This window comes from Mastigoproctus giganteus, chromosome 14 (assembly GCF_048544385.1).
Source record: "Mastigoproctus giganteus isolate SK-2022 chromosome 14, ASM4854438v1, whole genome shotgun sequence".
NCBI lineage: Eukaryota > Metazoa > Arthropoda > Arachnida > Uropygi > Thelyphonidae > Mastigoproctus > Mastigoproctus giganteus.
Window position 1 is genome coordinate 70853778 of NC_143588.1, and position 13106 is coordinate 70866883.

Here is a 13106-nt window from a genome sequence, read left to right on the forward strand (position 1 = left end):
TGGGAATATCAGTCCAGAGTTTACACTGAGTGGATAGAAATCATGGGATACCTACCCCTAGTAATGGGTAGACCCACCTTTCACCCGGATAAGGGCAGTCACATGGCGAAGCATTGAGTCCACTAGTTCGTGGAAGTGTTCCACAGGTATTTCCATCCATGCTTGCTACACTGCTGTCCAGTGGTGAGCTGTGAATATTTTAACAATGGGCTCGCAGTTTTTTTCGGCTTTCTACTGAGTAAATTTGATCGGTCATGGAAGTTATGTCATCCGCGGCTTCCACCAGAGGCACTTCCCACGCTCGCACTACTAGTAGCGTGATTAGAGTGCGTGACGAATTTTTAGTGACCAGTATGATATCTCAAGTCAGATTCAGGGGGAGGCAGGTGTGGCTTATTACCCCCTTAACCATGCATATAAGTGAATGTGTAAAATATTCCTAGGTCTATCTAAAAAAAAAAAAAAAAAAAACTTTCTCGCCTTACGATGATAACTGAATACGACAGTGTCTGCAGTTCTAAATTTTTAGAATTTTTGAATAGTATGACGTCACAATCATGCTTCCTGAAGTTACTACTGCAGTAAGTATGATTGCAACAATACAAATATTTGTCAACAATTTCTTTTTTCATCTCACATTTTTGTTACATTACATTGTTAGGTGCCCCTAACAGCTGCATATGTTGCTTCAACAACAAGATTGATACATCGATCGGTGCTGTTTTACAGAGACATTTAGATACATTGTAATCACAAGTATACATCTCTTCTGGATTTAGTTTTCATAAATCCATTGTATCTTGTCTTCCAGAAATTATGAAAATTTTTGAATGATCAATAAAATATTTATAATAAAAAAGCTCTTTTATTTCGTAATCAATATATACAAATCAAAATACCTAAAAGAAATGCAAAGGATATTTCACATAAACCATCTACCATGCGTGCTCAGCATACACGCAACTTTTTTATTCATCTTTTTTTTTTTTTTTAACAACTAGGGAAATTAATGGATACATTTTTTTCATGAAAAAATTATAATATTGCAAATAAAAAATAACATGAAATATTTCCCATATCACAAATAACATAAAAACTATCACAAAACATTCCAAAATAAGGGCATTACATAAAAAATATTACACAAATATTACATAAAAAACAAACTTTCTAGAAAAAGTACACAAAATCACAGATTACATGAAAAAAAATTTTCACAAATATTCAAGAAAAATTTATTCTAAAAATTGACATATACAATTTACTTCTTTATTAATATTTGTTGTCGATCTTCTGCTTTGCTCAAAGCTGAGCAATAATTACAGAGGAATGATTTGACATAACGATCCGGATCACACTGAAGCAATGGTTTTCCATTTAGATGTATGGTCATCAATAAACTGCAATGTATTTAATTGTTACAATATTATTCATTATGCCGAAAGCTCACTCAGCTTCAGCATAGCTAATCGCAATAGTTTCAAAGACATTTTCTGGCATTCTTAATTGAAAAGGGAATTTCAATCGATTTTAAAGGTAAACTGTCTTCAACAAAATCTCTAAAATTATTAATTTTTATTTCATATTTTATCAGAAAACTTAAATTTCTTATTTGGTTTTCACCATCTTGCCACCGAGACGAAAGTTCTTTCACATTCCACAATTTCGGGTAGCATATGTTTAAAATTTCTTTCAATGCTATTGTAATTTTCTTTATTTAATTTAAAATCACCCTGTTGCATTAATAACTTGTCAAGAGGTAATTTTTTAAATGTATTCTTACTTTCGATTTTGATTCCTTCAAATTCTTTCCACTTCAACATGCTCTCAATTTTAGCTTCATGATTTCCTTCAGAATTTTTCATATTAGCAATAGCATTGATAGTCTGAATAATTAATTTATGTGCTTTTACCATTGTGATTCTGTAAAACTTCTGAAAGGTAAGAGAGAGCTCCTGCAGGATGTCGATCATTAGTGCTAAATGGTTAAGAAATTCCAAATTTAAAAGTCAATTTAATAATCCGGAATATTTAACTTCTGATTGAAAATGTTTGCACAAAGCTGGATAATTCTTCCAACCCACATTTGCCATCCACAAGCTACAAGCTGCTCATAGTGGCCTGAACACATGACCGATCTTTATAGTTTCCACATCAAGTTCTTTAGCAACCATCCTTAATTCGCACTAGTTTTTTTGGAGAATGGTGTTAATTTTTTTTTTTTTTTAATTATTGCCTGTATGCCATTATATTTTAGAACATTTTCTACACAGTGAAAGCCTCGACAAAGTTTCAAAATCTGCCAACATTTCTCCTTCGTACAGTTTATATAATATCTTAGTTGCCTCAATCCCTCCCCCTCTACGTTGCTACTCTCACTAGTTCTTTGAATACAGTGCAAAATGTCAGAATCACATGGATATTCAGCTACTGTGACCATGCAAACATAGACAGGAGAAATTTACTGGAATGCGTGGATCACTCACTCACTTCTCCAAAAAACATATGACTTCTTGTCTGAGTAAAGGGAAACTACAACACAGGTTGACCAGAGGCTTTATCCATGTCGGGAATATTCTTAATCCTCAGACTGGCTATGGGAAGCATATTGACTAGAGAGACTTCTCGATATGCGACTGCATATCGCACTTTCTAATTACCTAAATCACCTAAAGGCCAGAGGTGAGAACTCTCTCTTAATTCTCTCGTATATGGGGGGGGGAATACACAGACTAAAACGTCAACAGTGGCCACAGGCAGAGGCAAAAGTGATTCTTGCACTGCTTCTATCAGAATGGGTAGCAGACTAGAAAGCAAGGTAATGGAGATTTCCAGGACTGCTGGGGGTCATAGTGGAACAAGTAAATACATGGACTGCGTTAGGGTGGCTAGGAGCAGGAACAGGTGCATGTATACTTGCATGTACACCAATGCTAGGAGTATAGTTAATAAATTTGATGAGCTTAAAGTGCTAGTCAAGACATCAAAGGCAGATATTGTTGGGATATCAGAGACGTGGTGTCACACAGATATAGGCAGTGCTGAGTTGGAATTTGGGGAGTACAATGTGTATAGGAAGGATAGAAAGGGAGGATGGGTTATGCTGTTAGTTAAGAAACACAAAATCTAAGGAAATGCATCCAATTGATGTTGGTGGACAATGCAGTGTTGAGTCTGTTTGGTGTGACATAAGCACTGGGAAAGGAAAAATGAGAGTAGGTGTGTGTTATAGGCCCAATGAATCTGATGAGTATAATGAGCAATTGTGCAGAGAAATAGAGCGGGCCAGTAAATCAGAATGTCTTATAATGGGAGATTTTAACTTTCTTGTGGAACTTGTCGACTGGAACTTGTGCGTTGGTCACTCGCACACAAGCAAGACTTTTGTGGATTTATTGGATGACTGTTTTTTACAGAAACATGTTTGAGAGGCAACCAGAGGGAGTAATACTCTTGATATGATTATCAGTAGTGATTCTTCATGCATTAAGAATCTGCAGATAAAGGAACCACTGGGCGACAGTGATCACAATGTATTGATGTGGGAATTATTTAAAGATGTAACTACCATCAAGGCTAAAGGGAAGGGCTTTTGCTTTCGTAAAGGTGACTACTGAGGTCTCAGACAGTTTTAAATTCTGTACAGTGGGATCAACTGATGATGTTGCCAACAGTGAATTCTAAATGGGAAGCCTTCGGGGACTTAATTTTGGAGGCTACTAGGCTTTTCATTCCAACCAAGAAATACTGTTCAAGGTTTAGGCCTAAATGGATGTCGGATGAATTAATGAGGCTAGTGCCAGAGAAGAAGAATGTATGGGATGCATATAAAGTATCAGGCAACACAGAAGCCTATGGCAGGTACAAACTAGTCTGTAATTAAGTCACAAAGGAGGTTAGGCAGGTGAAGGCACATTATGAGAAATCTTTGGAAAAGGATGCAAAGAAAAATAGCAAGGAGTTCTTTACTTATGTAAACTCTAGAAGGAAAGAGATGAATCAGATTGGACCACTTAACATAGATGGGTTGACTATTGATGATCATGCTCAGGTAGCTGATAAACAATGAGAGGAGTGCCAGAAGTTTATCAAATGCTAACAGGGAGCTAAGTGATTTTGTAATAACTGAGAGCAAAGTGGAGGAGAAATTGTTGAAGTTAAACATAAGAAAGGCACCTGGGGTGGACGGGATCTATCCAGTTATATTAAAGGAGGCAACAAAAGAAGTAAGCAAACCCTTAGCCATAATTATGAGAGCTTCCTTGGACTCAGGGGAGGTCCCAATGGACTGGAGGTGTGCAAATGTATCACCAATTCACAAAGGAGGTTCAAAAGGTGACACAAGTAACTACAGACCTGTTAGTTTAACTTGTGTTCCAGGGAAAATAATGGAATCACTGGTTAAAGAAGAATTGCAGGATCATCTAGACAAGACTGCAGTAATAGTTAAGACACAGCATGGGTTTGTCAAAGGGAGGTCTTGTCTGAATAATTTGATTGGTTACTATGATGTGGTCACAAAAGAACTGGATGCAGGGAATAACTTTGATATTATATACTTGGATTTCAGAAAGCTTTTGATACTGTTGGACATGGAAGACTGCTGTACAAATTGGAGAGGTAAGCTATTACAATGGACAAAGGGATGGTTGAGTGGGAGACAACAGAGAGTGTTAATCAATGGACACTGCTCTTCATGGACAAATGTTATTAGTGGAGTTCCTCAGAGTTCAGTGTTGGGCCCATTGTTGTTTTGTATATTTATCAATGATATTGATGAAGGTATATCAGGTTTAAATGTCCAAGTTTGCAGATGATACAAATGTTGGCAGGGTTGTTAATGACAGTAATGACAGTATGCTACTCCAACTGGTTCTATATAAGTTGAGAAAATGGGCTGAGAAGTGGTGACTGAAGTTTAACATTGACAAATGCAAAGTACAGGCGGGCCTCGATTAACGCAATTAATTTGTCCTGCGAGCGCATCGTGCAAAACGGAAACGCGTTAATCAAATATAATAACCAACAGGAAAAATTATAATTGGTCCTTGACCTTCTGGAATGTCCATGAAGAATTTTAAAAATACCTTTTAAATAACTTTTTAACTGTATATAATGTAAAAGATAATGAAAATAATTATGGAATTAAATGTTTATTGCATAAAACAGCGGGTCTTAAACTGTGCGCCGCGGAATATTTTAAGTTTTCGAGGGAAACACAGCGATATCTGTCGGACACCGCTCGAACTACTAGCTCGAGGTAGTTCACAGTTTCAACATTTCTTATTAAGTTGTTTGGACCTAACTACTAAACGAAACTGTTAGGTATTTCTTTTGGTCTGGGTGCACCTTGAAAAAATTACTGAGACATTAAAGGCGCTGTGAACCGAGAAACTTTGGGAACCTCTGACATAAAATACACAATGAAGAAATTATTGTTGCGAAAATATTTGAACAGTGTTGACTTTCTCTTTTCATCACTCAATTTCCGATAGCCAACAACAATCTTCTCTGGGCCCTGGCAAAATAAATATCGCAGACAACATCAAACCTTTTGTTTGAGGTTCTATGCGATATGAAAGTTTTCATCTAATTCTTTTACCGTTATTTCCTTCGCGGTAACATTTTCATCTGGCTCATTTAAAAATTTGAATTTTTAAATGCAAGTCTGCATTGACTTTATTAGCAGGAGACAAACACGTCTTCTTCCGATGGTTGATGGAACACATTGAGGCGGGCAGCAGGCAAACGTTTGTTCATTGACCGTACGACTCGCGGTAAGCTTAACGCGCGATTCAAATCTTTTTCAACTATCGCATAAAAAAAAAATCGCGTTAACTGGAAATTTGCAATGTGTAAAGTGAAAAGTGGTATCATTTTTCAAATAGCGTTAACTGAATATCGTGTTAATCGAACTCACGTTATGCGAGGCCTAGCTGTACTGCATATGGGTAGCAATAACCGAAGAGAAACGTACCAACTAAGTGGTACTACACTCAGGGAAGTGGAAAGTGAAAAAGGCCTGGGGGTAATTGTGCAGCCAAATATGAAGTTCGCTGAGTAGTGCAGATGGACTGTTAGGGCAGGTCATGGAGTCTTGTCAATGATATATAGGAATTTTGCTAGCAGGGACAGGGAGGTGATAATCCTGTTATACAAAGCAATGGTCAGGCCACACCTAGAGTTCTGTGTACAGGTCTGGAGGCCTCATTTTAGGAAGGATGTAGAGTTGCTAGAACGTGTACAAAGAAGGGCAACAAGATTGGTGAGGGGAACAAAGGGGTGCTCTTACCAAGAAAGGCTTAAGTTCTGCAAATTGCAGCACCTGGAGAGTAGGCACCTGCGAGGTGATCTGATTGAGGTGTATAAGGCCTTGAATGGGCTGAGCAAGCTGAATGCTGATGGGATTCTTCATCTTGCTCAGAGTAAGAACCCGAGGGGGCACAGTTTCAAATTGAGGAAAGATAGTTGTAGAAAGATGTGCAGAAATTTGCCTTTAGGCAGCGGGTAGTTGATTGGTGGAACAGGCTTCCATCTTTTGTTGTGGAAGCTAATAGCCTAAATAAATTTAAGGCTGAGCTGGACAGGCATTTGGAACGAATGGAGGGATGAAATGGGAGGTTTTTTTTTGGCTGATGCTGCATAAGCTTGCTTTCTTGCATTGTATGCCTCTACTAATGCTAATTCATTCATTATATAGAAAATTTCTTCGTTCAACAGAAACTATATTAAATATAATTTACCAAGGGGAATTCAAAACAATTTGCTATAAAGAAGTTCGTTAAACAGAGTTCCGGCTGTAATAAAATCAAAAATTGAGGAATTTTAAAATACATACCCGATCGATTGTGCCATTAAAATCTGGGAATGGGGCCCACTCGCCCGTGCCTTGGTTTTGGCTCAGGATACTCAATAATTGCATTCAAGATTTCATTTGTAAAATAAATGATCATCTCAACAATGGGCTCGGAAATTTTCAAAAAAATAACAATGAGCTTCGCGAGCCCACTATAGCTCACCACTGCTGCTGTCCATAATTCCGTTGCATTCCTGAGTGGAGGATGCAAAGCTTGAACGGACCTTTCCACAACATCCCTGGGTTCATGTCCGATGAATGTGAAGGCCATTCCATGGTGGTAAAATCTGAAGAATGCTCTTCGAACCATGTTCTAGTTACCACGGCTCTGTGGGAAGGTGCATTGTCCTGCTGGAAGAGTCCACTGCCCTCTGGGTGCACAATGACCATGAAGGGATACAGATGGTCTGCAAGGATGGACACATAACCTGGATTGTTCAGAGATGCGTTTAGATGTACCAGCAGTCCCAAGGTGTGCTAGTTGAACATGCCCCAGACCATTACTGACCATTCACCTGCCTGAATAGTTCCTTGTTGATATGAAAGGTGCAATAGTTTGTGAGGTTTCTGCAAGATACAAACCCTCCTGTCCGCTCGAAATGGGACTCATCGGACCAGGAGATCTGTCTCCAATCATCCAAGGTCCAGTGCCTATGTTCTTTCACTCAGTTGAGGCATAGAGTCCTGTGTCGTGGTGTTAGCAATGGTACATGGTAGGTCAGTGGCTCCCATAACCTACTTATTGCAGCTAATGATTGCCTGATGTTCTTAGTGGAGATGTTTCTGGCACCTCCCTCATTGAAGTCAGCAGTGATTTGTGCCGCTGTTGCTCTCAAGTTGGCCGAAACAATGTGAAACACATCGATGGCCACATTCATCCGCCATCTTTCTCTGCCCACAGCACTGTTCAAAATGAGATATTATTCTGGAAATGACGTATTTACAATACACTCTTGAACAGGGATAGTGCATTTCTGTACCACCTCCACGATAGAGTGACCTATGCATTGTGCACCATCATCCCTCTTTCAAAGTTGGTTAACTTGCGACATTTATCCATACTGACATTGAATTACTGTCTATGCGAATGCAGTGAACCGTATACCTGCCAGGCAGTTGGTTTGTCCATTACTGAGGGGAGTGACAGAGTCATGTTATCCAGGAACCAGGTATCCCATGAATTCTGTCCTTTCAGTCTATATAACCATTGATGCAAGAGTGTCAAATGAATCAGAAACATAGCACCACTCAGAAGCAAAACAGAAGGGCAGTAAATGTTACATTATGAATGAATAAGATAGCAACCTTCTCTGAAAGGTTTCTGCTGTTATTCAAGCAAAATTTCATTAGGAAAGAAAAAGCCAATTTCTAACTACTAAACATAACAGGATTTCATCCTTGAAATGCTGCTAATTGAAATGAAGTACAGAAATTTTCAATGAGAAATCAAATAAAATACCTTTCTTGGGTAGTGTTGTGAATTCCAGGTAGATGTAAACTGAGTGAGCAGCACAAAAGAATTATAAAATTGCATGGGGCCTTAGTTAGGCCCCATGCACGTTAAACAGCACATATTAGGGTTGTCTCAAAAGAAATGTACACAGAGTACATGCTCCTCACTCCATATGACTGACATTTATCAGAATAAAACAGAATTCTTGCATTAAATTGTCTATATAGAGTTTTATATCACAAATTTAAACAAGTAGACTAACCATTTAACTATAATAGTTTAATACTGAAAACTATAAAATGTACCAGACAATACAGTACTGTAAAATAATATTTACTAAAACTGATTTACAAAATAAAATGTAGGATGAAATTTTAAAATACAATAAAATATAATAAAAGTTAAAAGCGATAAAACAATGATTGTAGCTTTCGGGGGCATCCGCCTCCTTTCTCAACAACAATGATGTTTAGGCAACACATCCTTAAATAACAGGTTCACAGCACACGTGGCTGACCAAGGTGCATGCTCAGTATTTCTTCCATGTGAACCAGAACCGGAAGTGGCTCGGGAGCATGGGAACGCAAAACGCTTGTCTTTTGCAAGGACCACAGCCTCCAGCAGGGGGTGGAGCCGAACACCCCTGTCCCTATTCATACTATTGTTTTCGGACGAGCCAATCCACAAACTCTTCAGCCACTTACAGTCCCAGAACCTATGCGAGCCCAGTCAAGGATGACAGCATTCACTGGGGAAACCTGGTGTTGTTTCTCCCTATAATGCTCAGCAATGGCGGACTTATTAAACTCTGCGGTCTGTATGGCTCGCATGTGCTCCCCCACATAACATTCCCCACAATCCGGGCATTTGATCTCATATACGACCCCACTACTGGAATCCCCAGTAATGGGGTCTTTGACCTGTGACACCACTGTGTGCAACCTCCGGCCCGGAAGCTGCACACAGCGTGCCTGAAAGTCACGAAGAATTCTTGCAATACGCGATCTGACACGCCTGGTGTTCCATGATTAGGCTCCACATATCTATTATATTTATCAATGACCCTCTGGGGGTAACCGCATTTCATAAGATCCGCCCTAACTTGCCCAATTCTCTCTCTCTCTCTCTCTCTCTCTCTCTCTCTCTCTCTCTCTCTCTCTCTCTCTCTCTCCTCAGAGGTACTACAATGTGTTCTAACCCTACCCAAAAGTGCCCTGGCAACACTATTTTTATACTGTGCAGTTTGTGCTGACCTATAATGGGTGTACTGGCTCCTACACATTGGTTTCCTAAAAACTGTAGTACTAAGTCTGGAGCCTTCTCTGTACACCATTACATCCAGGAATGGGAGGGAACCATTCACTTCTACCTCTGAGGTACACTGTATAAAAGGAGAGAAATCATTGAGAAAACTAACTACATCCTCTTCTCTCCCCTTTTGTACCAAAGTGAATGTGTCATCCACGTATCTCTTCCACTTGCGCATAGGGAACTCCAAACTTGTAAAACCCTATTCTCTAACTCTTCCACTGCTAGGTTTGCGACACGGCTATGGCACAGCTATGGGTTCTCCTATCAGCGCTATTGGCGCAAACCTAGCAATGGAAGAGTTAGAGAATAGGGTTTTTACAAGTTTGGAGTTCCCTATGCGCAAGTGGAAGAGATACGTGGATGACACGTTCACTTTGGTACAAAAGGGGAGAGAAGAGATGTAGTTAGTTTTCTCAATGATTTCTCTCCTTTTATACAGTTTACCTCAGAGGTAGAAGTGAATGGTTCCCTCCCATTCCTGGACGTAATGGTGTACAGAGAAGGCTCCAGACTTAGTACTACAGTTTTTAGGAAACTGATGTGTAGGAGCCAGTACACCCATTATAGGTCAGCACAAACTGCGCAGCATAAAAATAGTGTTGCCAGGGCACTTTTGGGTAGGGTTAGGACACATTGTAGTACCTCTGAGGAGAGAGAGAGAAATTGAGCAAGTTAGGGCGGATCTTATGAAATGCAGTTACCCCCAGAGGGTCATTGATAAATATAATACAGACGTGGAGCCTAATAATGGAACACCGTCCGTTCCAGTCACCACAGTTTATATTCCCTACTATCCGGGTGTGTCAGATCATATTGCAAGAATGCTTCGTGACTTTCAGGCACGCTGTGTGCAGCTTCCGGGCCGGAGGTTGCACACAGTGGTGTCACAGGTCAAAGACCCCATTACTGGGGATTCCAGTAGTGGGGTCGTATATGAGATCAAATGCCCGGATCGTGGGGAATGTTATGTGGGGGAGACAGGACGGCGACTAAAAGACCATCTGGGGGAGCACATGCGAGACATACAGACCGCAGAGTTTAATAAGTCCGCCACTGCTGAGCATTATTGGGAAAAAAAACACCAGGTCTCCCCAGTGAATGCTGTCATCCTTGACCGGGTGCATAGGTTCTGGGACCGTAAGTGGCTGGAGAGTTTGTGGATTGGCTCGTCTGAAAACAATAGTATGAATAGGGACAGGGGTGTTCGGCTCCACCCCCTGCTGGAGGCTGTGGTTCTTGTAAAAGACGAGCATTTTGCGTTTCCACACTCCTGAGCCACTTCCGGTTCTGGTTCACATGGAAGAAATACTGAGCATGCACCTTGGTCAGCCACGTGTGCTGTGAACCTGTTATTTAAGGATGTGTTGCCTAAACATCATTGCTGTTGAGAAAGGAGGCGGATGCCCCTGAAAGCTACAGTCACTGTTTTATCGCTTTTAACTTTTATTATATTTTATTGTATTTTAAAATTTCATCCTACATTTTATTTTGTAAATCAGTTTTTGTAAATATTATTTTACAGTACTGTATCGTCTGGTACATTTTATAGTTTTCAGTATTAAACTATTATAGTTAAATGGTTGGTGTACTTGTTTAAATTTGTGATACAAGTTATTCTCCCAACCTTAGAGGCCTTTTTGAAGATGTAGAGTTTTTTTACAAATGGACGGCGATTTTAAATTTGAAACCTTACATAGTTAAATGCTCACAAATTTATAAATTGCTGGCAGTAAAGTGTGCAGTGAGCCAACTATGAACAGTATATCATAGCATGATTTCATGTTTCTCAAAAGTTCATCTCAAAGGTTTCAAGGTCAGACCAGTGTTGAAGACAAGCAATGCTCAGGTAGAGTGAGAACATCTATGGACAACACATCAACAGTCATTATTACCACCATTTTGGAGAAAGACATAACCTGTTAAGAAACAGCCAATGAATCTGGAATACCAAAATCATCTGTTCACCAAATTTAAATGAGGTGTTATAAAAACAAAAGGTCACCCAATGTGGGAGCCCTATGACTCCCACAATTTGCTGTCAGATGAACAGTCAGCAGAGCATAAAGAAATTTCCAAGTTACTCACATGTTACTGAGAAGAAGATAAAGATGCTGTTGTTGTTATTTGGTTTTTAGGAGCATTAGCAACTAAGGCCATATTGCTCCGGGGATATGCGGTGGTCATTCCCTGACCTTTCTGCATCCTTCGTATTTGGTGGTCACGGGCTTAACCCTGGTCTAATCAAGAAGCGTGTGCTACGGACTGCCGCTCCTACCCACCTGGCTACGGAGGCACCGATAAAGATGCTTAAAAACACATTTTGCCTCAATGAGGCATGTACATGGGACTTTGAACTTGAAGTCACAATCAGCTTGGTGGAAGCATCCATCTTTGCTATGCCCCTCTAAATGTAATTGGCAACATTCAAAAGTGAAGCAAATAAAATAAAAAATAAATTTTCTGTTTATACTCCGGGACGACCAAACGGTCAGAGGAGTTCACAAGATAGATAGAATACAAGAAACAGCACCGTATTCAGTAGTCACGGATTTGAACCCCAGTCACTGATCATGTGCCACTTGTTGCCCAAAAGTTTGTCAGAAGCAGCCATAGATATTGGAAGCCACAGATATTGAATATACACGGAATACTCTATAGTACTCCATGTGTACTATAGAGCAGAGTCTGTATAGCTTGTTTTCACCAATTACAAGTGGGAAGCACTATCTCATCCCCCTTACCATCTTGATATGAGGTTCCTTGTGATTACAGTCTATTCCTCAAAATCAAAGAACTGTTGCAGAACAAAGATTTTCATCTTTAGAAGTGTTCAGTGCAGCTGTGACTGGACACAGCATACAGTTAAATGCATTTTAAAATTATCCAAATGTTGGGAAGCAGTCATCATAAGGTGTGATGGAGACTGAAAGTTTTTAATGTAAATTATCTTATAAAATAAATTCATTTTAAATTAACTGCATTTGTGCATTACTTTTGGGATAACCCTTGTATTTATAATAGACCTGCATCAATTGACCTTAGACTATTTCACTTGTGTTTTCGATTATTCACACTGGCAATTCTGACATCCATGAGAAATGATGAAAGTGAAGTGTTTGACACACTGCATTGTGGTTGAAGAAAACGGAATCTTACTGTTAATTCAAGTCAATTATATTTCTCTTTTGTCAACTGACTTCTGTATGATATCGTACCACACATATCAGACAAAAGGAATTTTTGCTTACTAGCTTTGATAATTATCACATTAATATTTATATGAGCTGTAATCAATTAATTTTCAATGATTGCACTATTCATGCTAGCATTACAACGACTTCACCACAAATAGTTGTAAGGGCAGCTGAACTTAAGAGAAAATAGCAAAAACTTGCTTAGGCCATGGGTATAACCAACCTTCATAATGCAATAGCAGTGTAGCTAAGGAAGAAAGCACAGCAGTGTGAAATCAGCTGTGGATTAGAA

At 39.4% G+C, this 13106-nt stretch overlaps 1 protein-coding gene across 1 annotated transcript in view; it reads right to left on the reverse strand.

The window, feature by feature from the left end:
• The window catches only part of Rfk (Riboflavin kinase), a 47296-nt gene that overhangs the window by 14258 nt on the left and 19932 nt on the right, over window positions 1-13106 (reverse strand). The gene's annotated exons all lie outside the window — the stretch shown is intronic.